The sequence below is a fragment of the Lissotriton vulgaris genome, chromosome 1_2 (assembly GCF_964263255.1).
Source record: "Lissotriton vulgaris chromosome 1_2, aLisVul1.2, whole genome shotgun sequence".
NCBI lineage: Eukaryota > Metazoa > Chordata > Amphibia > Caudata > Salamandridae > Lissotriton > Lissotriton vulgaris.
In genome coordinates this window covers 28,612,508-28,637,773 of record NC_141686.1, presented here as the reverse complement: position 1 = coordinate 28,637,773, position 25,266 = coordinate 28,612,508, and the positions used below count along the sequence as shown (strand labels likewise).

Here is a 25,266-nt window from a genome sequence, read left to right as displayed (position 1 = left end):
ACAGGGCAGGACGCCAGTAGAGGGGGAGGTTCCCATAGATTAGGAATCCCTTGCTGGGTCCAGTGTCCAATCCCAAATCCTGTCCCTGTGTGGGTAGAGGGAAGAGAGGGAGTGTGAGGAGAAAATTCTAGCTCAGGAGGGTGGTTGTTCCCTGAGTGTAGTGTGTGTGTCTGGATTCCCCAGTGTGGTAGGATCCAGTGGTGGCAGCTTAAAAGTGTCCAGTGCGTGTGAAGTCCCATTCCCAGTTCCCAGAGTATGGTGCCTGGTGCTCAGTAAGAGGGTGACAGGTTGTGAGTCAAAGGCAGTAAGGAACTGTCTCACCAGTCTGGAGGGGGAGCGTGTGGATGAGTGGTGTCTTGAACTGGAGGAGTTGGTGTGAGTTTTTTTTTTAAGGAGCTTGCACGTGAGGTGTACCTCTGGTGGTGTGCAGGAGGTCCTGCAGAGGCACTGGACAAGAAGGTGGATGTCTGGTGGTGTGCTAGATGTCTTGCAGAGGCATTAGGAGGTGATTCTAAAAGGAGTGGCTTGTGTATCTGATGATCCTGTGAAGGGGAAGAGGTTCATGTGTAACCCAGCTAGGTCCCAGTAGTATGGTAGGGGTGTAGGGGCTCACGCCCTGTCTCAGTGGAGGCGGAGTCAGTGTGGGACGGTGTGTCCCACATTGGCCTGAAACCCTATCTCAGGGCCTGGAGGGTTCCCTAAGGGAGCGCCAGGTCAGGGGCCTAAGCTGTACATAGGTCATTTGAGGAGGATCTTTCTGTGTCTAGAGGACGGGGAGTGTCTGTAACCAGAACTCTGGCGGTCCTGGTGTTGGGCAGCACCACTCCTAAGTGGAGGGTGCAGAAGTCCTGGCTCGCTGAGCATTTGACCGTCTAGAGTGCTTGACCATTTGTGGGGCCTCTGGAGGTCGTTCCCCGAGGAGGGGGGAAGGCCAGGTTGGGGTTGTGGCCTGACCTGGAAGGAGTACTGAAGGAAAGTGTGTCACTTATACGCCGCTGGCGTATGCTCTGTCTAGCCTGGGACATACTGAGAATTACCCTGTGATAGGGAGTACTGGAGGAGAGTGTGTCGCTGATACGCCACTGGCGTGTGCTCTGTCTAGCCTGAGACATACTGATACTGGAAGGGGGTGCAGAGGGACGGTGTCCTTACTTCTGACCCCGGTGTAACCTGAGGGTTTAGATCTTAGGTTGGGAGATTAAGAAACTTCTAGGTCAAGAGGACTCTCTACCAAAGTGGATCAGCTGAAGAGAGTGAGGGGGCTGTCCTTGCTGTGTGTTCTGGGGCTCACCTGCAGTTTGTTGTTTCCACTAAGGTAGAGGAAAGGGGACTTTGCTGTGTGCTGTGTCCCCCCACCTGCTTGAAGAGGGACTGTGCTGTGTGCTTTGTACCTCAGAAGTGGAATAGTTTCCAGGTGGTAGACCAGTGATGGTCCATTAAGTGGGGTTGGAGAGGGGATGCAGTCACAGCACCAAGGGAGGGACAGAGAAGGGCAGGAAAGTGAGACAAACGAGAGAGGGAAGCAGATAGTAATGAGTAAGACAGTGAGGAGTGTGTCATAGGCAACAGGAGAGACAAAAGAAAGGTCGCTGGGACAGAGGGGGAGGTCAGAGATCGCTAAAATGGCGGAGGAGAAAGGTAGAAGAAGAAGCGAGTCATAAAAAGAAAATGGAGGGGAGCATAAAGGTCCGAGTCCGAAAGTCCAGGAAGAGGGCTGCCATAGCCAGCACGTCCGGGGGGAGAAAGGCAGTCCGCAGCAAAGTCACAGCCTCATCGTCCGTGAGAAGCTGGGGCAGAGGAGTTCAATCCGGAGACCAGGGGTCAGGGAAGAAAGACCACAGGCGCCAAGGCGGCTGATCGCAGAACGGGAGGCAGCAAAGTCTAAAACAAAGTTTAAAGGGAAGGAGGAGGGGGCCTCTCACCAGAGCCCAGTTAAACACGCTGTGGGTGGCGGCGTTGTGCGTGGGGGGGCTCAGCAGCAGCCAAAAGCAGGCTCTCGGTGTTCTGACAGACCCGCAGTCTGCCCCCGAACCGACCCAGTGAGCCCCAATGCTTCTCCGCAGAAAATGGCACCCACCCGGGCGCTGAGCTGTTGGTGGTGGAGGAGAGAAGTTGTCTCTTGCATCCACTGCTGTCCCGCTTTGCCCAGTTCGTAGCCGGAGCTGAGAGCCTCCTCTGCCGATGTCTGAGAGAGCTGGGGGGTTCTGCATCGGGCCTCCGGACCTGTGCTCAGATGTCTGGGAATGCTAGGGGTCCTGCATCGAGCCTCCGGCCATGGCGGAAGCGAAGAGGGCATTAACGAACGCGTCCAATACGAACGCCTCCACTCACCAGCTGCTGGTTCATCTCTGCTGAGATGTGATCCGTCGTAGCTCTGCCACTTTTCGATTTCAGAGCTCTGCTACTTTTCGATTTCAATGAGTTTGAGCCTAAAGCAAAGCTGCAACAAAGGTCCACTGCTGTTTCAATTAGGGTGACCAACCGTCTGTAAATTTCACGGACCGTCCGTCATTTTAGTATGAAGTCCACAAGACGTCCGTAATTTGGGGATCTCAAATTACGGACGCCTTACAGACATCATACTAAAATCAAAATGAGAAATCTGAGTAAGGAATGCAGTTTCCCATGTGAGAGGCCCCGTGAGTTTAAAAATGTTCACTCGGGGCCTCTCGCTCTTAACTTTTAATCTGTAGAGGCTGCCTGCAGCGGGCCCTCCCGGACCTCCCTCGTGCAGACTGTGGAGTGATCCATTGTCATTCTGAGAGTGCAGCTGATTAGCACTTTAAAATGACAATGGGCCCAATTGTAGTTACAGCGTGTGGTGTGCCTTCTCCTGCATGGGACTGTCTATGGCAAAGCATTCTGCTTTTGTCTTGATGCCATGCTGGAGAAAATAAAAATAAAATATCTAACAGTGTTTTCACTGTACATTTATAAGACAGATTTCAACATACAAATAAAAAATACTATGTATTAATCTGTATTGTTACTAGTACAAATCTTGATTGCAGAAAGGGCCCTATGTCGCATTGCAAAGATGCGCGCATACTGAAAAATGTAAACTGCACGATTGGCTCAACCTTATATAAACTTATTTGACTTGTATTTATTTTGGTTGTCTATTTACTTACTTATATATTATTGTGCCACCTCCTCCGATATGTCTGTAAAACGTATGTTTTGTCCCAAATTGTTGTCATGAATTTCGACCCTCTGTCCTGAATTTTTGTCCTGAATTTTGACCCTTTGTCCTGATTTTTTACACTGACCGTCCTGAATTTGCACCATGCCAGTTGGTAACCCTACCCTAGTTTCAATGCCGATCCATCTTGAACTTTGTAATCAAATTCACTGAATGTCGGCAAATCGGCAATAATTTGGGACAATCAGGGCAAGCAAATTGTCATTAGTAAAGCAAAGGATGCTGAAGAACGTGCGTCATAGAGGGAAGCTTCAACTGACCAATCAGAATATGTGACAAGAAACAAATGAGCCAATGAGAATCTATCTTGCGTTTCAACTTCAGGAAGTAACCTGTTTACAAACGACCCACGGCTTTGTGGACATATCCTGCTGTTTTTGAGATTCTTGACGAAAAATCGACGCCAAGTGTGAGTTGTATTGAGAGCTTGCCTATGCGTGCGCTTCGTCGTATCTGTAACCGTACAGAATTGCCGTTTGCAGGTTTCTATTGCTTCCCCCCTTACCACTGTGTACAATTCTAGTTACGTTTTTATTAATTTGTATGCCGCTGAAGAGCACGATTTTGTTGGGTTTAAATATGGATTAGTAGGTGATCCCCTTGGCATGGTCTTCCTGCTCTGGGTCAAATCAGCGTGTGTAGGTGTTAGCTCGCAGGAGGTGCACCGTGATTTCAACCCCAACAATCCAATATATGAGATTGAGTCACATTGTGCTAACCTTTATCAATATTTTAAGTAGGTACAGTTACTGACAGGAAAACACGATTTCTAGGAGAACAACATGCAAGTGTCTCCTCCAACATATTGATTAGAGCTGAGCGAACCCATGAAATATCGAGCGTGACTCCTGTCAATGGCTCCATAACGAGCCGAGCTTTCGTCTAGTTTCTGCCTGCCTCCCTCTATCCAGGACCTGCTTGGCTCGATGTCCTGTGATTCTAATGTAGGCAAGCAATTTAAGCCTCTTCTCGCCTATAAATAATGCACATGACCTTCTTTTAACATAACAGGTGCTCATGTAAAAAGCGCTCGGTCGAGTTTGCGCTATATTTAACACGCAGTGGCAAAGCCAGTAGGTTTGCCCTTTGCAAAATTCATTTGCTTTGTCAATGGTTTTCGTTCTGTCGGGGTTTTTCAGTCTGGGATACACAGCATAACGGGTCTGGTTTCATCCGCGCTGCACAGGGTGCTAATGTGTGCTGTCATTAGTGCGGCCCTCTGCATGGTATAAACTGATGCAGGACATGAGCGAACCACTCCATTACGATTTCTGGCGAGCTCCTTGCATTTCATTGATGCAGCTTGTAATAAAAAAACAACTCAGATTGGGCGGAAAGTATTGAGCGTTGACACCATTGCGTTCTTCTTAAAGGTGCACCAACATATTCAGAGTCTTCAAAGGAACACTCCAGCGAGGCAGGGTGGTGTTGAGAAATCTACAAACCTGTTATTTTGGAAACCTAAATCGCATTTCCAATTCTCCATAACTACTCTCTGCCACATGCTTTTCTTCTATTTTATAACTCCAATCATAACAGTTTAGGATGTCAGATGATTTAACATCTCACACACATTACACAGAGACCATGAATCTTACATGTGTAAATCAGTGTATAGGAAATGTTACAAAAGGCAGAGGACTACAAGTTGTAGGAGTCAAATGTCATCCATACTGGTACAGGGTATATTTTAGGAGTGCTTGATCTGATTACGCACAAATTCAGAATTTAAAACGTAACACCATGTTTGAGGGTTGGCTTTTTAATAAAGATTTATACTAAATGAACACTTTTTTTTAGAACATTCGGATAATGAAAGATGGAGGGGGGGGGGGGAATCATAACTCTCTACCTTTACTTTTTAGCTTGTATAACTTCCGCACTGGGCCCACTCCCAAACTGCTATGCATGACATTTTACACATATATTTCCCAATAAAAATTGCCAGCACGTGTGTCTTGTTTCCTGTGGTACCAGTTCTTTAAATGGAAAACAATGACTGCAGGTACTCTCCAAAAGAAGCAGTGGGCGGAGTTTAGGGCAGGCACAAGGGGCGGGGCTAAGGGGGAACAAGGGGCGGGGTTAGCTTTTTAACCTAGCCAACGTTGTATGCACGAAATCTGCATGCATTGTTTGAATGTGGGATGTGTCTGTCCATTAGTTATCTCACAATTAACTGAATAGACAATATTGCTGTTGGGGGTTCAGCCTTTCAACATTCCGTTTTATGTGGTGGAAGGAGTAAACACGCTGCAGATGTGATATCAGAAAGAATAAAGTATCTACTGGGCTCATCTAGCTGCACTATGTGTAATAAAAATACACACCATTATCTCACTTGTGTTAATTCATCTAATAATTGATATTATATGCCTTATATACTTACTATAATGAATGTCAAATGCATTCTTGCATTTGCAATAGCCAATTAAATAAATATTAAAAAGAACTTTAAATAGTGTTCATCCGCTGCTCACGCTATGATTCAGGTGCTATTTCTTTTACAATATGACGCCGTGAATGCTGGCCACGTCAAAGCACTTTTTTAACCTTCCCCTGCCCTCCTCCATCTTGTTTCTTCTCCCCTCCACCTATCCCCATCCTGTTTCTTCTACCCTCCTCACACTGCCATTCCTTGCATGTTTCTTCTGGCCGCTTCATTAAGCTTCTTTTTAACTGTCCCATTACAAGACCTATTGGCTTTGCCAATGCTTGTCTTACTTCATTCTCCCAATTTAGTTCAGTTGTTTTTTTGCCAACTCAATAATCCCTTTATCTCCGCTGTTAAACCGTTGCACACTCCAATTTCCTTCAGGGTGGTAGGCAGATTTACCAACTCCTGCTCGTATACTGTTAGAAGGTTTCAGCTTTAAATTGCCTCCACTGTCACTTACTATGACTTTCAGTAAAACTTCCTTTCTGAATACAGCATCCACAAAGTTCATCTCAGCTAATATTTCCCATTTACTTCGATTTTGTAATCCATACATGAAAGTAGTACTTTTTAAACGGAACCACTCGCACTTCCAAACGTTTTGAAAAAAAAGTTTGTAATGTAAAGCTTTTCAAAGAAAGGAGGACAGTTTATGTATCAAACCTCAAGGTCTGAATACTAATAAGGCCATTGCATAACAGATTTTTCAATAATCTAAGTAAAATGCATTCATTTTACAACTGCCTAAGGATAACCCGGGACCAAGATCAATTTTTATAGAGATATACCACACGGGGCCTAGTTTCCATTGGTGCAGCAGGTTTGTGGCACCAGGGCCGTGTCATGAGAACCCCCCCTCAACCCTGTTTTTTTTGCTGTAATTCTGAGTTCAAACTGGGCGAGGGAGGCCATTTCCTTCCTTGCTATAGGGCCCTGGCGACACTACTGATTCCATCCTTACTGAAATAGAGACTTCTTACTTGCGCCCTCCTGCTGTCAGAGGAGCAGTGTGCCAACTGCCAAGATGCGAGAGGCTGCTTCAGAGATGGCAAGTGCTGGGTGATCCCCGGTTGCGTTAGTACCACTCTGCCCTGGATTAGTAACTGGAGATAGAGAGAAGCACATAGGGTGATGGGCGATCGGGCAAGAGAGAAGGGGAGATTAGAGAGGCGAAGGAATGTGGCAAAGAGGAAACAGGCTGTACAGTGATAAAATCAGGAAGTGTTTAGATCCCCTTCACAACAACATACAGTATTTCGCAAACCTAGCAAACGTTTGCACTTCAAAACCATAGTAAAAGCATTCCTGTACGTTCTTTTGTTATGTCCTGAACAGGGCCTCCCACCGCCACCCATTAGATTTTACAGCCCCTCTCTCAGCCCCACTGTATAAGATCTATGGCTAAGCAAATGACTCTGCAGACACACTCCTGCTCTGATGACTTACAAAGCAGCTCACGCTGTGTCCTGGTGACGAGCTCCATTGATTGATTCCGTGCCGTGCTTTACAAAGGTGCTGCCTTGGTATAAGTGACTGTAACTAAGGCGCTGCCTTAGTTAAAGTCAGGTCCCCATGAGTACCGGTACTCTCTACATTCTAGAAAAAAGTGCCGGTACTCAAGGGGAGAAAATGAAGAAGTGCCGGTACTCAGTACCGGTGAGTACCGGCCCATTTAAAGCCCCGTGTGGTAGAAGTATAGCACTGCGACAATGCTGTTGCTCGGTGTGGGTGGGTGGGTCTTGAGCTTTGATCTGCGCACCACCCCTAGCTCGAAAAGTAACTTGTGCTGGCGTGGCGGTGCACCATCTAACCCCCATTGTCCCCTCCTGGTGTGCAGTGGCATTTCCCCCATGGGGGTGGGAGGGGGAGACAAATGTCACCTGGCCACCTATTGGCCCGGCATGTTTGCGCTACACTTGGCGCAGGCTCTTTCCCGGGGAGGGGCAGAATCTCCCTTTGTTGTTGGGCGCACAGAAGCAGCCCAAACCAGTTTCCTCTGGTCCCTGGATGGCGTTATGGCCCCGGCCTACGAGGCCCCCTTATGGGGTGGCCTCTGCTAGGCAGGTCTTTGATGACACTTAATAGCTCACTGTTCTATACTATGGTTTTAAGCTATAAACTGCAATGAACAAAAGGATCTCCGTGACGAAATCAGTAACCCACTGAACGAGCTACATGATATGTGCTTTGATCTGCATGGTACATGTTCTTTGCCTCATGCAAATTAGCCCTACTTGCGCTGGTTTAGAGGAGTCAAAATTGCCACTAGACAAAACTTCGATCTCTCCTTAGCAGGCCCACTAAACACCAGAGTTAACTTAACATTTTTTTTTTTCATAACCAATTTTATTATGAGTTCAAGCAAAGCTCAACACAGTCCTCCACAGTCAGGAGGGAACTGTCAAAGATAGACAGAAAGAGATACAACATTAGCACAGCATCGAACCCATCGTTATATAGTAAATGGCGTCGAACCACCCCTCCCACCCAACCCCAAAACCACCAACCAGCCCCGCCCGCAACTACCCACCCCTTATCCCACCCTAACCCAGTGCACGCAATCACAGTCCAGCAACTTGAGACAGTCTGCAAAGGTGGAGCCGGCCAGCGGCCTAATGTGCGGGATCCACATCCAGCTGTAACGCATCATCAATGTCCACGGGAGGGTCAAGGAGCAGGCCCCGGTAATCCGCCCACCGTTTCCAGATTTTATAATGTTTGCGGGGACAGCCCCGGGCTTCAAAAACAGGCTGCTCCAGACCCATGAGGAAGTCCAGTCCCGCCCTCCAAGCCCCGAGGGGGGGGGCGCGCTCGCTCTTCCAGGCCTGCGCCAGATCCCTCTTCGCCACCACCAGCCCCAGTAACAGCAAGTGGCGCTTGTATATATTGCCCCCAACATTCTCTAAAACATGAAGAAGACCCAACCTGGGGGTACGGGGCAGGTCCCAGCCCAACACCTCTGACAGGCAGTCCCAAACCCCAGCCCAGAATCGAATCAATCTCTCACAGGACCATACAGTATGAAACAGGGTGCCCTCTTCAGAGCCGCACCTCAGGCATTCGGGAGACGCGACAAGGCCCGCCCGCCATAGCCGGTGTCTAGTAAAATATGCCCGGTGGAGGTATTTGAACTGGATGAAGCGAAGGCGGGTGGCTATAGCAGCACCTCGGGGAGATTCTAAGGCCTCACGCCAGTCGTCATCGTCCAACGGACCTACATCAGTCTCCCAGGAGGCCCGCAGCGCTGCGAGTGAAGGGGAACAGTGAGTGACCAGAGAGCGATATATCTGCGAGACCTTCTTGTCCCCCAGGTCTCCCATAAACAGTTTAGCTTCGATAGGACTAAAATCAGGGAGCTGTTCCATGCCCACCAGACTAGGAGTAAGCGCGTGGCGGAATTGAAGGTAGCGGAAAAACTGGGTCTTGGGCATGCTAAATTCGGAGCTAAGCTCCTGAAAGGACTTCAGGGTAGTACCAGAGAGGACATGACCTAGGGATGAGATCCCAATCGCATCCCAGCCGTCAAATCCGGACAGGGACGCCAGCGCCGGTAACAGACCATTTCGCCACAGCGGGGTTTCAGCCGTAAGTCGACCCCACCAGCCCATCCGATGCAAGGCCCGCCGCCAGACAGCGAAGACCACTTGAGTGACCTGCGGAAGCAGTCGCCTCCGCCTAGCCGAGTACAACAGGGTATGAAGGGAGGCGCCACCCATCAGGGAATGTTCAAGGGCATAGGCCGGGTCACTACGGTCGCCATACCACCACTCGTTGAGCACAAGGAGATGGGAGGCCTGATAGTAAGATAAGATATCCGCGGCCGCCAAGCCGCCGCAGTAGGTAGAGAGGAAGCATGTGCGCAGCGCCACCCTGGCGGCACCGCCAGCCCACAGAAACCGGCCCAGCACAGAATCAACAGTACGGAACCACTGCGGGTCAACCTGGAAGGGATGATTCTGCAATTGGTATAGCAGACGGGGCAAAGCCACCATCTTGAAGATAGCCGATCGGCCGTAGATATTAAGCGGCATGCGCGTCCATGTCTTGACGTCCAATTGGACCCGATCCCATACAGGCAGAATGTTCCGGTCCCATGCCACTGCAGGCGAGGCCGAGAGGAAGACACCCAGGTACTTCACCCCCTCAACTGCCACTTGAAGGGATGCAGCCCACGGGCAGTCCACTACGGCGCCCCCCAGCACCCACATGGTCGATTTGCGCGGGTTAAGGAAGAGCCCTGATGCCCGACCAAACTCCTGCATCAGCTCCAGGACACGAGGACCCGTACGCTGCAGGTCGGTCATGAAAAAGAGCACATCATCCGCATATAAAGCTATGCGGTCCGAGTGATCTGCTCCCCAAACGAAGCCACGGTAGAGCTCATCGCGGCGCACCCTGGCGGCCAGCGGCTCCATGGCCAGTGCGAAAAGGTAAGGGGAGAGCGGACACCCCTGACGCGTGCCCCTGGACACCGGAAAACGGGCAGACGTCGTACCCGAGATACGCACTGAGGCCGTGATCTCGGTGTAGAGCAGCCTGACATAGGAGAGAAACACCGGGCCGAGATTCAGCAGCGGCAACAGGGCAAAAAGAAAGGTCCAGCTGACCGAATCGAAGGCACTATCAATATCAGCCAGCAGGAGCGCCGCTGGGTCCTCCGAAGACTCAATCGCTTGTATCGCGGCCTGCGCCCGTCGTATATTGTGTCTTGTTGCTCTTCGCGGCATAAAACCCGCCTGATCTGGGTGGACAAGGGCCGAAATGTGTGGAAGTAAACGGTTCGCCAGCGCCTTTGCCAGGAGCTTGGCCTCGAAGTTGATGAGGGATATGGGGCGATAAGAGTCATGGCGATCGGGGGGCCTACCTGGCTTCAAAAACACCACTATTTCGGCATGACGCCAGTCCGATGGGAGGTGACCAAGCTCGCGTGCCTGTTCTAGAGCCCGCAAATAATGCGGCCCGAGCTGTAGATGGAACTTCTTATAAAATTCGCTGGGGAAACCGCTCGGCCCCGGCGCCTTGCCTACATTTAATTGACCCAGTGCATCACCCAGCTCCTCGGCCGACAGGGGAAGGTCTAGGGCCCGGCGCACTTCATCGGATACAGCAGATGGGGGAACCGAATCAATATAATCAGCGATAACGGCAGGGGAGAGAGTCTCCCGAGAGGCATACTGGCGCCCATAATAGCGCGCAAAACTCGTTGCGAGAGTTGCCGGATCTGTGATTGCCACTCCTGCACCATCAACAAGGCCCGGCAGCGTAAGAGGCTGTAGGTTCTGTTGGCACAGCCTATGGAGCATGGAGCAAGACTTGTCGCCCCACTGGTAGACCCGACTACGAGTGGCTAACCACGCCTGACGAGCCTCATCCAACAGGACCGAGGAATAAGACTGTTGCGCCTGCAGGAGCAGCCGCAGTGCCAAATCATCGGGTGCCTCACCATGTCGAGCCTCGAGCTCCTCCACCCGCTCCGCGGCCGCAGCAATGCCTCCCAGCCGAGTCCGGCGAACAGATGCACACCAAGCAATATCTATGCCCCGCAGGGTGGGTTTCATAGCCTCCCAAACTGTCACCGCATCCATCCCTTCAGTGAGGTTGTCCCGCCAATAGTGGGCGATCGCGCTACGCAAATGTTGGGAATAATCAGGGCGCTGCAGATGCCACGCGGACATCCGCCACCGGAAGGGGGAGCGTGCTTTGCGCAAGTCAATTTGTACTGCCACTGGGGAATGATCAGAGAGCCCGCGGGGCCGAATCGCTGCCCCCTTCACTCTGTCCAGGAAAGCCCTCGGGACAAACACACAGTCCAAGCGTGAAAGGGAGCCATGGACAGCCGAGACAAAGGTGTACTCTCGCCGCTCCGCATGCAGATGCCTCCACACATCCACCCAGCCCAGACCATCAACCATAGCCCCCAACCGTGTAGGGGAGGGTACAAGTGCCACTCCCGGCCTCCTCTGCCGGTCCAAAGCCACATCCATCACATCGTTCCAGTCTCCGCCAATCACAGCCATGGAGCGGGGGAGCTCAGCCCACACAACAAACAACCGTTCAGCTAGGGTCCACTGCAAAGGGGGGGGGGCATACACACAGCCAAATACAACCGGCTCCACCCCGACTTTCCCCTGTACAAAGACAAAACGGCCCTGGGGGTCAAGCCACTGACGCTCATGTACATACGCCAGCCGTCTATGAATAAGAATGGCTACCCCTCTGGACCCCCTGGTGAATCCGGCATGGAACACTTGATGGAAGCCAAAGCGCTGCAAGCTCAGGGCTTTCGTACCTAGCATGTGCGTTTCCTGAAGAAGGAGTACATCTGCCAAGTCCCTCTTAGCCCATCGAAGCACCGCCCCCCGTTTAATCTTGTCCAATAGTCCCCGTACATTCCAGCTAAGGACACGCATGGACGCGCCATTGGGCGCCAAGTGAGGAACATCAGCCATGATCACAATGCTCCCAGCCCCACGCTCCCAGACCCCCGGCCCACATCCCAGACCCCACAGTTGCAAAATACACAAAGACCACGTGCACCCCCAGAACCAGAACCCCATACCCCACAAATCCCGAAGCCCCAAACCCTACTACCCCTCCAACCCCGACCCAGCCCATAATCAACCAAACACCCAGGTTCCCCCCACCCCCACCCCCATACTTCAAGGAACAATGAAGTACCTGTCGCGGTATACGGTACTTCAGGCCCAAAACGCAGCACCCAAAGCCAGCCATACCAATGGATCCCAACTAGTCCCCCCCTTAACTAATCAGACACACCCAGAACCACCTCCCAGTCCCAACAGGAGGAGGCAGCCCAACGTACGTGCCCTGAACCCCAATAAACACACAGTAAAGTCATAAGCAGAGCACCACAAGAAAGTTACAGCCCACGAAGGTCCCGGCATTCGCCAAGAAGGAAGCCATACTGCACCAGCCAAGGTATGTCCCATCGACCACAGCTCGGCCTCCGCCAGATATGGGCACATGTAGAAGGCAGCCAGCAGACAGTCCCCAGGACGAGCGATCAGGAGCCTCCATCAGAATGGTCCGCATCCGGCTGTGTGTCTCCCAAGAGAGGGTCCCGGGACAGGGACCTCCGCCGGGAGCGGGACTTGCGATGACGTTTCCCTTTGTCAGACGGGTTGCTCCTGTCCTGAGACGAGCCACGCGAAGATCCAGAGTGCAGCCCCGGTTGGACGTGAGGTCGGATCCTGACTGTTTCATCGGTCCAGTTGAAGACGGCCTCCGGTGTATCAAAGAAGAGGGTCTTGGAGTTGAAGATCACCCGGAGGCGGGCCGGGTAGAGCAGCGAGTATTGAATTTTCAGGCCACGCAGCTTGGCCTTGGCATCCAGGAACGAGTGCCGCTGTTGGTGGACCAGTTTGGTATAGTCCGGGAAAATCATTATTTTATGATTGTCATACAGCAGGGTGTCCTTCAACCGCGCCTCCCGGAGGATGACGTCCCTGTCGTGGAAGTTGAGGAGCCTGGCGATGATCGGGCGAGGCCGCTCCCCGACCGGCGGCTTCTGTGTCAGGGCGCGGTGGGCACGTTCCACTATGAAACATCGCGACAGGGAGTCCGGAGGTAGCCAGCTCTCCAGCCACCGGGAGAGAAAAGCGTCCATGGGTCCCTTCTCGCAGTCCTCCGGAAAGCCAACAAAGCGCAGGTTGTTTCGCCTCGCCCGACCCTCGGCATCCTCCACACGAGTCGCCAGGCCCCGTTGGATCTGTTCCATGTCGGCAATCTTCTTCTTAAGGGCACCAACATCACCCTCCACCGTCGTGACCCTGGTCTCAGTTTCAGTAATGCGGGCGACTGCATTGCGAAGATCCTGACGCAGCAGCATCACATCGGCCCCAACCGCGCCGATCTTCGCATCCAGCATGTCACGGGACTGTGTAATGGCTGCCATCAACGCCGCGTTGTCCGGTCCAGCAGGATGACTCCCACCAGCCGCCCCGGCCCCTCCACCATGGCCTGTGAATTTGTCAATGGGTCCCGTCTTAGTGGCGGCCGAGCCCCTCGTCATGACGGCCGTGAGCAGTGACACGCACTTGTACTAGGGCCGCTTCTCGCAGTAGTCCACCAGCCGGGCCCCGGCCAAGGCGTCTCGAATACACCAGGCCACCCGAGAGTTCCTCACCTCCGGCCCACCGATCGGGTACGCCCCAGGCACCGCTGCTCCGCCAAGGTGTATGAAATCGTCTTCGCGCCCAATGGATCCGGGCCGGTGATTCCGGGTGGGGACCACCGATCCAGAGGTCCCGGCTGTACCAAGGCCAGGCAAGTCGCAGAGCTTCCAACAAATCCTCCAGTCGCAGCGAGGAAGGGCCGATGATCCCACTGTAGGTCGTCGGGAGCAGGGGACCCCGGATCGCGGCCAGCCCAGGCTGCAAAAATCGATGTCCCGACTGCGCCCGGGCCACCAGGCCACCTCTGCCGCTCCGACCCCTTCGCCGCGTCCACCCCACTGGTAGGTTCAGCCAAGCCCTGGGAAGAGAATCACTGGTCCAGGGTCCACAGCCTGCCGCGACCCTTTCTGGCACAACTCCTCGCAGCAGCCCCCACTGCGCCGGTCAACAAGGATAGAGGACACAGTTCTCACCGGTAATGGAGCCGCCGCCAGTCCCAGCGGGTGGGCAATGCGTCTGCCAGCAGTGGGGGACAGCAGTAGCAGGATGTCCGGACCCCAGTGTGGGCGCCTCCGGGTGTCGCCAAACTCGAGGCCCCGGCTCCAACAAGGCCAGGTAGGCCGCAGTCCTTCCGAGGCCCCCCACCGGCCCGGGCCCCCGCCACCGGCAATGCAAGGACAGGCCGGGCACTCCGCTGTGAGTCGCCGGCAGTAGATAGCCCTGGATCGTGGTCTGGGAACGGCTGCGCCGGCTCCGGGTCAGGTCCCCCGGTCGAGGACGCCAAAATCGAGGCCCCGGCTCGTCCGGCGGGCACCAGGCCGCTCGCCGCACTCACTTGCCCCACAGCCGCAGGCGGTCCCGGCGCGTTATCTCCGGCACCGGACTGCTCCCGGTGTCCTCCGCCAAGTCTACCCGGGATGTGGTGTACTTTCTGGGGTTCAGGGCCAGGATAATACAAGGATAAGCGGCGGGCCGGCGGGAGCTCCTAGGCAGCCACGTCCGCCATGCTCGCCCGCTAAGCCACGCCTTAACTTAACATTTTTAACGACGTTTCGACATCCCAGTGCAATTTGTGGCACACTTTACTCTGGTTCACTAAAACAATTTGACTTTGTATCAATTCATGTAAATACCTTTTTGTGAACCTCAAGTTGCTTACTAAATTATTGTCACTTTTTCACTTGCGCCGTTTATCGCCGTCCACTGCCTGTGTCACAAGCACTTGTGTGCACATATATTCTTTCAGGTTACACTTGTATTTATTGCTTTCAGTGCTGTAACAACTGTTTTAATTTCAAATTTGTTTTATTGGAGTCAAAAGCAGAGAAAGGCATTTCAAAACAGCAAGAGCATAGCAGGTGTATAAAGCGAGCGAGACAGACAGGCACGTCTTCTCTAAAAAGCAGCAAGAGTGATACACCAACAGGGAGATGTATAGCCTGTGCTACAACCAAGGTGCCATGCAAAAGGGTCAAGTGACCAGAACAAAAGGAACCCAGCCCCCTCCCCCATCCCAACTCCCCTTCCCTCCCAACCCCCCGACCAGTATGCCATGCACAGGAGACTTGTGGTATGACACTGCTAATGCCGCGCATTGATGGGCGCTCGAGCTCACCGCGGGTTACACGGTGGCTCCGTGAGTCGCAGGAGGCGAAGATATTTGGGGCATGTGATTTCATTAAATTCTTTGGATAGCAAGGATAGAAGCGGTTGCCAGGTCTTCTGAAAGGAGTCGGAGTGTGTCAGCGTGGCTTGGATGCGCTCCATGCCTAATGTAAACCATAATTTGTGTAACCAGCCTGTGTGGGTAGGGGCGTTAGGTGAGCCCCAGAGTGAGAGGATATGCTGTGACGCTGCCTGCATGGCGATGCCCATCTGTTTGCCGCGTATTGATCTCAGGGGGAATGTGAGCGCGTTGGGTAACCCTAGAGCTGCATATGCGGGGAAGCGTGGAATTTCTGTCTGAAAGGTGGAGTCAATATCATCCCGGACCTCCCTCCAGAAGTTCCGGACAAGGTGGCTGTCCCACATCAGATGTGTTAACGTACCCTGTTCACCGCATCCTCTCCAGCATAGCGCACTCCGAAGGGGATTGCCTCGATGGAGTCTGACTGGGGTAAGATGCCAATATATGGCCAATTTCATCGCTGCCTCCCTAGCCGCTGTGTTACGGGTGGTATGTGCCGCTCTGTAATAAATAAACCCCCATTCCTTGGGTGACAGCGCCCTGCCAAGTTCCGATTCCCAGCGTTTCTGCCCCGCTGTTTTGTTTGGGCTAATTGCCGGAGAAAGCATCTTGTAAATGTCCGAGATAAGGTGTTTGTCGGAATCTTTTGTGATCAGCCATTTTTCGAATGGGGTTAACAACCGATACATCAGGGGAGCACGATCGGGGTGTGTCATCCAATGACGAAGTTGGAAGTACTAGAACCTGTGAGGGTCGACCACCCCGTAATCTTGCACAATGTCGGTAAGAGAAAGGAAGCTTTCGGATTCAAAAAAGTAACCAGCCGAGCGGCATTCTGTACTACGCCATTGTGGAAAGGCGCTGGGATGATTGCCCGGTGGGAAATCCGGATTATCCAGAATTGGGGTGAGGGGAAGTTGTTAACTCTCCCTTGACCGCTACGGCATCCCAGGCCCTCAAGATGGTACGCATGATGGGGGAGTTGAGGAGATATCTCGGCCTATGTTGACGGATGAGAAACGGTATCTTCCATAGGGAGGTCTGGGCCATCGCTCTGTCCTGGAACAGCCACCTTTTTTTTTGGATTCCGGCCTATACCATTCCACCAGGTAGCGGATTTGTGAGGCGCGGAAGTATTGTAGGAGGTTGGGGACCCCAAGGCCTCCCTCATCCACCGTCCTGTATGCAATCAGTTTGTGCAGGCGTGCGCGCTGTTTTCCCCAGATGAACTGGTGGAGAGCGGTTTGTAGATTCGACAATGCGCCGGCCGGTGGGGGGATTGGGAGGGTCTGGAAGATATACAGAATCTTAGGTAGGGCCGACATTTTCACCGCCGCTATACGACCCAGCAGGGAGAGGGGTTGTTTTGACCAGCGGGCAAGATCAGCTTGGATCTGGGAGGTGAGCATTTTATAATTGAGGGATGCCGTCGCAGCAGTGCTGGAAGTGAGGGTGACTACCAAGTATGGGAGTTGTGAGGAGGTCTGGAGGTCGCAGCTGAAAGTTGGTGCAGGGGTGCGTGAATGGGCATTGCTGCCCAAAGGCAGAATCAAAGACTTCCCCCCCGGTTGATCTTGAAGCCAGAGATTGCGCCAAATGCGTCCAATTCCTCTAGGAAGGCGGGTATAGAGCGGGACGGGTTATTGAGAGTGGCAATGATATCATCAGCGTAGAGGCTCACTACGTGCGGTTCACGGCCGCAGGTGATACCGTGGATGTTAGGGTTATCCCTTAGTTTCTGCCCCAGCGGTTCCACGTAAAGGGCGAACAGGAGGGGCGAAAGAGGGCAACCCTGACGCGTTCCCCGCTGTATCTCAAGGGGGTTTGACTTAAGACTGCCTAAGCGGACCTTGGCTTGAGGGTGGTAGTAGCAACTCGCTATCCATGATTGGAATCGATCGCCCAACTGATAGCGCTGCAGGACTTTCTGCAGGTAGGTCCAGTCGATGCGATCAAACGCTTTCTCTGCGTCTATGGCCAACAGTGCAGAGTCCGAGTCCTGGAAATGCGTTTTGTCTATCAAGTGCAGGAGCCTTTTAGTGTTATCACTGCACTGGCGGTTCGGGACGAACCTGATTGATCTGGTTCAAGAATTCCCGGAAGGCAGGGGCCTAGGCGTGCTGCTAGTATCCCAGTGAATAATTTCAAGTACAGGTTAAGTAATGAGATGGGACGGAAGGCCGAGCAATGCGTGGGGCTTTTGCCCGGTTTAGGCAACACTACTATGTCTGCCGCAAGCATGTCCGGGGGTATGGAGCTCGGGCCTTCAAACGAGTTGAACAGCCTTGTGAGGATCGGCGCCAGAAGTGGGCCGAACACCTCGTAGAAGCTTGATGAGAAGCCATCAGGACCCGGAGATTTGAGTGGTCGGAGGCGGGAGATTGCGGCCAGGACCTCGTCCGGCCGAATAGGGGCGTCTAGGGCGTCTGAAATAGATTTGGACAGTGGTGTAATATGCGCCGAGTGCAAGTAAGCGTCTATGTCTGAGGGCGGTATTTGGTCCTCCTTGTATAGGGAGGCGTAAAATGAGCGGAAGGTGTCTGCAACCTTCGCCTCGTCAGTGATGGTCTCCCCAGAGTCATTCAGGAGAGTGGTGATTTTGGAACGCTGGGTTTTGGCTTTGAGAGCGCTGGCTAAAAGGCGCCCAGTGCGGTTGCCCCCCACGTAGAAGGAATGGCGGAGTCTGAGGGCAGCGAATTCAGCTCTGTCGGTATCCAGGCTAGCCAATTGGGCCCTGGTAGCGCTTAAGTGCTTAAGTGCTTAAGTGCTTCCAGATCCTCGGGGCCCCAGTGCGGCTGTGGACCCGTTCAAGTTCAGCTACCTGAGCTGTGAGGTTGTCCCTTTTTTTTTTCTTTCTGTAATTTGGCGTCTGCTGCTGCTATAGCGATCAGTTCCCCCCTGACTACTGCCTTCAAGGCGCCCCAGAGGGCCAAAGTTGAAGTGACAGAGCCATCATTAGTGGCAAGGTATTCCGAAATGCATTTACGGATTTGTGCGGTGACGGCCGGCCTTTGCAGCATGGTTTCGTTGAGCCTCCAGGAGGTCGGAACGCGCGCGGTGACGGGCACGGCGAGCGTCAATTCGACCGCGTCGTGGTCGGAGAGCCGCTGGGACTATGGAAACGTCACGGATGAGGCGCCAGGTCGGAGGAGCCTAGAAAATGATCTAAGCGCGCGTAGGTGCGATGGACGTGGGAAAAGAATGTTAACTGTGTCGAGTTGGGGTGTGTCACTCTCCAGAGGTCTAGCAGGCCCCTATCTTTTAGCCATGACCCCCCTGCCTCAGCGCGCCGGTGTCCCCATAGCGGTGTCCAGACCTGTCTTTGTGTGTGTCCATAACAAGGTTGAGGTCCCCCCCAATGAGTAAGTGGGTGCTAGAGGGTTGCAGCGCTTCTGAGAGTGCGTTCCGAAGGAATGCTTCCTGGCCGGTGTTAGGGGCGTAAAAGGAACCTATGCTATCGAACTATTGCCCACCCGCAGGGTGTATGATAGGAGGCGGCCCTTGATTTCTCCCGCTTTGATCCCCATCCGGCCTCGAAAGCGTCGAGACATGAGCATCGCCACCCCCGCTTTTTTAGTGGTGAGTGATGAGAAGAATTGCTGAGGGAAGGCCCTGGAGCGCGTCCTGTGCCAGTCCTTAGCTAAGAGGTGGGTTTCTTGCAATAGGCATATGTTCTAGATATGAAATCACAGCTCGCCTTTTAATGGGATTATTGAGGCCTTTCACAGTGAGAGACAGTACCTTAAGTGTGTCAGGCATCTTGGGGGGTCGTAGGTGTAGCGTAGCGCGGTGGCAATGCTATCCTCGTGCGCGGCGAGCATTCTGCGGTGTGCGAAGCTTGTACATGTCCCTTGGCATACTGGTCCCCTCCCTCAAGCCCACCCCAACCCCCCCCCCCTCCCGCCCGAACAAACCTTGTCTGGATCCCAAACCTCACCCGGAGTGGTGCGGAGTTCGTAGTCCCACCGGGTCAGAACCATCCCAACTCCCCCTCCCCCCCCCCCCCCCCCCACCCAGCAACCACGCCCTCCCTTTCCCACCCTAACCCCAACTTCCAACTCCCAACCAGTAGTCATAGTCCCGGGCCTATCCAGAGTCAGTTCAGGCCCGCGGGGTGAAAAAGTAGAAGAGGCTGTGGCTGTGGCTGTGGCGACCCATGTGGCCCCCCGTCCCCTCCCCTTCCCCCCTCTTAGAAGAAGTGAGATGGTTATGGCTCCCCCGTAGAGGCTTGCTCAGGAAGGAGAGGTAGTGTCTTTAACGACTTCCTCTATGGCTGCAGCTTTTTCTTTGGCAATGGTCCCTGGGTCCGGGCGGAGGCGATGTTTGGGTGCGCGGCGTCTTCGTACCTGTTGCCTGAGTGACGCGGGCGGGTATGTGGGGAGGATCCCATGTTAGAGTCACTGTCAGAAGCATCATCTGGCATCTCCAGGCCCAACAGGGCGCATGTGTCTTGCAGTGAGCGGAGTTGGTGCAGTTTGCCTTCCCATTTAAAGATCAGGCGGAACGGATGTCCCCAGGAGTAAGGCACGCCTTTGTCCCTCAGAAACACGGTGACTGACTTGAAGTCCTTGCGCTTCTGGAGAGTGATGACGGAGAGGTCTTGGAAGAGCTGAATAGAGTTGTCCCGGAAGCGAATAGGCTGCGCCTGGCGCGCTTCTTTCAGCATTCTCTCCTTCAAGGGAAAGTCCGGGAGGAATGCCAGGATGTCCGGAGGGGGTGCGGGGGCACGGCGGGGCAGTCCCACTCGGTGCGCCCTATCAATACGGATGGGGAAGTCGGCGGATTCGTTGAGGATCTCTCGAAAAAGGTCTTGGAGATATTCCGTGACGTTATTCCCTTCCGCTTTCGATGGCACACCTCTGACCCGTATGTTGTTCCGTCTGGAACGGTTTTCGAGGTCCTCCGCATGTGCCTGGAGACCCACCTGTTGTTCCTGAAGGCGGAGAATTTCTTGCTGGAGGAGGACCAGGTCTTCGCCACGGGTCTGACTAGATTCCTCTATTGCCACCACTCTCTCCCCCAGCCCGTCCAGATCCCTGCGCAGTTCTCTCTGTTCACTGACCAGTTCTTGTTTCAGTCTGGAAGTCGGTGCGCAGTGTGTTGAAGAGGCTTTCAAGGAACGATTTCGTTATAGGGGCGTCTTCATCTTCCTTGGTCGGGGTGGCCGCCGACGTCGAGGGTGATGTAGGTGCACGAGATTTCTCGGGTTTAGAGGACGTTTTCATGAGCAGTTCGTTGATCGGTCGGCCCCCTCTGCGGTTGGTGGAAGACATCGTGATTTGAGGAGAGGGTAAGTTCTGCGCCTCGGGGGCCAGGGGCGCGCCGCCGGAGGGAGAGCGCCAAGAGGACAGTCCAGGGAAGGCCTAGAAACCGCCACCAGGCGCGGCCCGCACCGGCGCGACGATTCTAAGCGCGGAGGGGTGAGGGCTAGACGCCGTAGCTTGGGTCGAGCACTAGGGCACAGTGTCAGTTTAAGGTGCTGGCGGAGCGCAGGTTGCGTCCGCCCTGGTCTGCAGTGTGAGCCCCAGTGAGGATAAAGGTGGGTAGTGTGTATGTACCAGCGATCCCTCCGCCGGGGGCGCGATCACCAGGCCCCCTGAGTAGTCCCCCCTCCTCACCTCGGGATTCTGTAGACTTGGTCCGCCGGGCGCCGCTCAGATGCTGCCAGAGGGTCTGCTTGCAGCCGGGGGAGGGTCTGACACCCTAGAAGAGTGAGCCCCAGTCGCTCACCGGGGACGGGGCGCCGTGTTGTAGGCCGCAGTGTCTCACTCGTGGCACACGTGGCGCCGCAGATGCCTTCCAGGGAGTCCCAGGCCGTAGGTGGCACACTATAGCAAGGCCCCGTGAAAATAGATGGGCCGCGTGAGGGGTCCCACAGCAGCACCAGATGCAGGCCGCCGGAGATTCCGGCCCAGGCCGTCCCACAGCCCAGGCCCCAATCGAAGATCAGCGCAATCAGCGCCCGGGCCGCAGTCCGCCCAGGTCGCCTTCGTGCCCCCGCAGCAGTGCTACGGTGTGGAGGGGGTGGGCAGCCACTCACGTGCACCAGCAGAGGTCCTGTGCCGGATGGCAGCGCCGTCGGTGAGTGCCGCGCCGCCGCAGGAAGTCCCTGCAGCTGAGTAGGCCGGAGCCGGGGACTCGAGTAGAGAGTCGCCCGGCCCGGGAGTTGCGGTTGGGTCCCGGGCTCCGCTTCCACCCGGCAGGCAATTCACGGCCCAGGAGAGGCCTGCAGTCTCTGGGGAGCACTCCGGTTGTAGGGGAGGCAGGGTTGGAAGATAAGGCGCCCTCGTCCTCCGTGTAGCAGGCCGAGCGGCGCACGGTCCAGGCGCGGGCTGACTTCCGCCGCGGCCGGAGGCTGCATCCGCTGCGGTGTAAGCGGATGGCCGCACCGTTTTCAGGTCATTCTGCGGGGCTGTGGACCTCTCCGCGTTGTGGGTTGAGCAGGGGGAGCCAGCAGAAGCTCAATTAGGGGCGATCGTGGGGGATTCGGGGATCGAGGGCGAGGAGCTCCGCAGTTATGCCTCTGTCCCGGTCGCCATCTTGGCCACGCCCCCCTGTAACAACTGTTTTCAATTACTTTGTACCCCCTATGCCTTTTTGTTCCTCTCTGCTTTAATTCAATACATGATGCCTTTGGCACGTTTAACTAAAGCATGAGTCTCCTTATGTTCTTCACCTGCAATGTCTTGTGCACACTTATTTACCAGTCTTACAAATAATACCAGTTGAGATACTTTTTTTATGCACTATAATTTACCCAAATCTCAACCCGGTTTATAGGTATACTCATTTTGTCTTTACGTTTCCATAATTCCACTTAACATAATTTCACTCAGCACCACACCGTTTCATGCCACACAATTCAACTCCACACAGTTCCTTTCCACACCACATCATTTCACACCAAACCACAGAATTCCACTTCACAACAGAATTCCACAACACCACATATATCCAAACCACAACACAAAATCCTACGCCAGGACCAAAGGCGAGGATTATGCTCTAATTTCTTTATTTTCCCCTGCAGCAGCTTCAACATTCATAAAGATAACTTTCCCATAATGGACCAGGAAAGGCAAAAGAACACCCAGTCAACAGTACAGAGTGTCCATAATATAGGAAACCCTCTAGAACTACTGCTCTTTCTTTACCTGCTCTCTGGCAGCTGAGTGCTCTGTTGTAGCTTAATTATACAAAGACATTGAACAGTGGAAGTAGTTTATTTCTTTAAGGCACATAGATGACGCAGTGTCTCTCTCTCTCCACTGGGTGCAGCAACTGCCAATATGGCTGCGTAGGGAGGAACACCGCTTACAATAGAATCTTCATTCACGGATGTTCCACACAATGTGTTGAGGTACCACAGCGAGTGGAATAATGACATACCCCCCTCCTTTCAACACTAAGGAAGATCATAACAAACTTATACTTTAAGAACATAAGAAAAATAAACCAAGTCAGCACGATGAGCATAAAAAAACCGATACAAAAGTAAGCACTTATAAATGCCGAGAAAGTGACAGTAACCAAATACAATAGAAAGATACAACATATGAGTTGGGAAGATATGATGTGTCTTCCTGAAAAGTAAAACACAGCAAAAGAACTTCACACCAAGAGATAGTATAAAACTTAAGGACAAACAGGTAAAGTTCTACTCCACCACAAAATCTTGCAAGTGGTGTGGAGGTCCCCTTGCTCTCATGGGGTCTATGACACCGTTGTGTGACCGGGGAATACTGATACTGAACCTCTTGAATACCACAGTTGAAACTCCGATAGTCACCCAAATTATCACCACCTGAACCTGCTGTCTTCAAATTTCCACACGCACAAGGAGTATTTAACAACTGGTAATCGAGGGCCAACATGCAGCCAGAACATGCACCTCCTTCAACATTCTGACTGAGTGTCTTGTCTTTTGAACAAAGCTTCGCCACCCTTCGTAAATTCAATTTTTCGCCATTGACCAGCACAACATGCCACTGGTCAACTTCTTTAACTTGAAATGGGCCCCGAAACGTACTCAAACCTTCTGACAATGGCCTGACCTTACTTTGACCAAGTACCCTTCCTGCATTGTTGAAGAATGCTTCAACTGTGCATGGATAGGTGGTGGCACATACTCGTCACCAACACTCACTCCCTTCCCTTCCAACAACTCTCTCACCCATGAGGGTACCAACTTAGTCGAAGGTTTTCTCCCTCGCATGGCAACAAAAGGGATTTACACCTGTGGCAGTATTCTCTGTGGTGCGGTTAGCCCACACTAACTCCCCCAGGGTTTCTTCAACATCCAAGTTATTGGCGATAGCTAATTGAACTGCTCCCTTAACCATGCAATTGGCCTTCTCCGCTATACCATTGGCCTGGGGTTTATAGAGTGTAGTGCAGGAGTGCTTGATATCACCACACCGTAAGAATTATTTTATCTCACTGCAAGTTAATTGTGTGCCATTATCTGTTATTGGTACAGTAGGGTAGGCTTCCTCTCTAAGTACGCTGCACAATACTTTTATGGTGACCCGGGTGGTAATTTCAGAAAGAAGACGCACAATCAAACACCAAGAATGAACATCCAGGAGAACCATCCCAAACCTCTTGTTGAGAGGTAAACTTGACATTGGCCTAAAAGATCAAGGCACACACTATGCCATACCTCCCCGGGATCCTGAATGGAACTCAGCACTGCTTGTGGCCCAACCTTCAATCTCTTATCACACTCACTGCATTCACTGCATCTTTCAACCCATTCAACCACCTCCTCATACTATCCCAGCCACCAAAACTCACTTATCAATCTCTTCTTTGTCACAGTCTGCCCCAAGTGACCTTCATGGGCTTTGTCAAACAATCTTTTTCGAATGCCAAACGGAGGGACAATCTTATCTCCCCGCATAACAATTTGGTGAAATACGGTTGATAGTTCATCTATTACAGCGTTAAAGGGTATTAGATTGTGGGCTAAAGTGCTCTCCCTTTGCCCTCCTTTGAGGATGAGATCTAATACGACTTTCAAAACCTCATCTTGCTGAATGGCATCCGTCCACTCTTCTTATCTAACCACACGCTGCTCCACTGAACCACATCTTCACACTGGCAATAACACCTTCCCTTGTGCTCTTGGTAACTCCAATCTCATCCACTTTTTTCCAATCTAGGGGCAAACGTGATAAACAATCTGCTTGCACATTACGCCAGCCATATATGAATTCCACCTCAAAATTGTACTCCTGCAATCTGGATGTGAGGAGAGCAAGTCTCGTGGGCCCTTTTCCCGCCTCACCTGGTGATGAAATTTTCAACATTTTTCTGATCGGTGCGTAGAAAAACTTTCTGGCCCTATACATATGGTCTGAAGTATTCCACACCCAAGGTGGCCGCTAAGGTCTCCCTTTCTATGACAGAATAATGTTGTTCAACTGCTGTCAAAGTGCGAGGGCGATCCGGAGCTGCGGCTATTATCGTTGCTCCGCAGGGGACACACTGTCAGCACTCCAGAGCCACCTAAAAGCCTTGAAACCCGTGCAGGGGTCGGTAAGATTTTCATTTATTGTAGCTTGATGCCTGTTATTGAGGATGTGATTTCCTACTACTTCATTCTGCTTTGCGATCTGCAAGCCTTCGTTCAGCTGCATCAGCGGGAAGGGCCTAGGCGTTTTCGACACCCGACTCAGTTTCAGGGTGAGTAGGCCCCCAGGGAAGAGACCTATTGGCTTGCACTTCACAGGCCTGTGTTAATGACTATTTCAGTCGTCTAGTTGTGCCTTTAGTCCACCAAAATATTGCCTAACCTAGCAGCATT

The 25,266-nt window shown here is 52.8% G+C and overlaps 1 protein-coding gene across 2 annotated transcripts in view; it reads left to right on the top strand.

The window, feature by feature from the left end:
- Positions 1–3,440: 3,440 nt before the first annotated feature.
- CDPF1 (cysteine rich DPF motif domain containing 1) overlaps positions 3,441–25,266 on the top strand; it is a 191,301-nt gene continuing 169,475 nt past the window's right edge. For both annotated transcript variants that reach the window (XM_086952760.1, XM_086952759.1), the window contains exon 1: positions 3,441–3,611. The gene's annotated coding sequence lies outside the window, so the exon portion shown is untranslated. The remainder of the gene's footprint in view (positions 3,612–25,266) is intronic.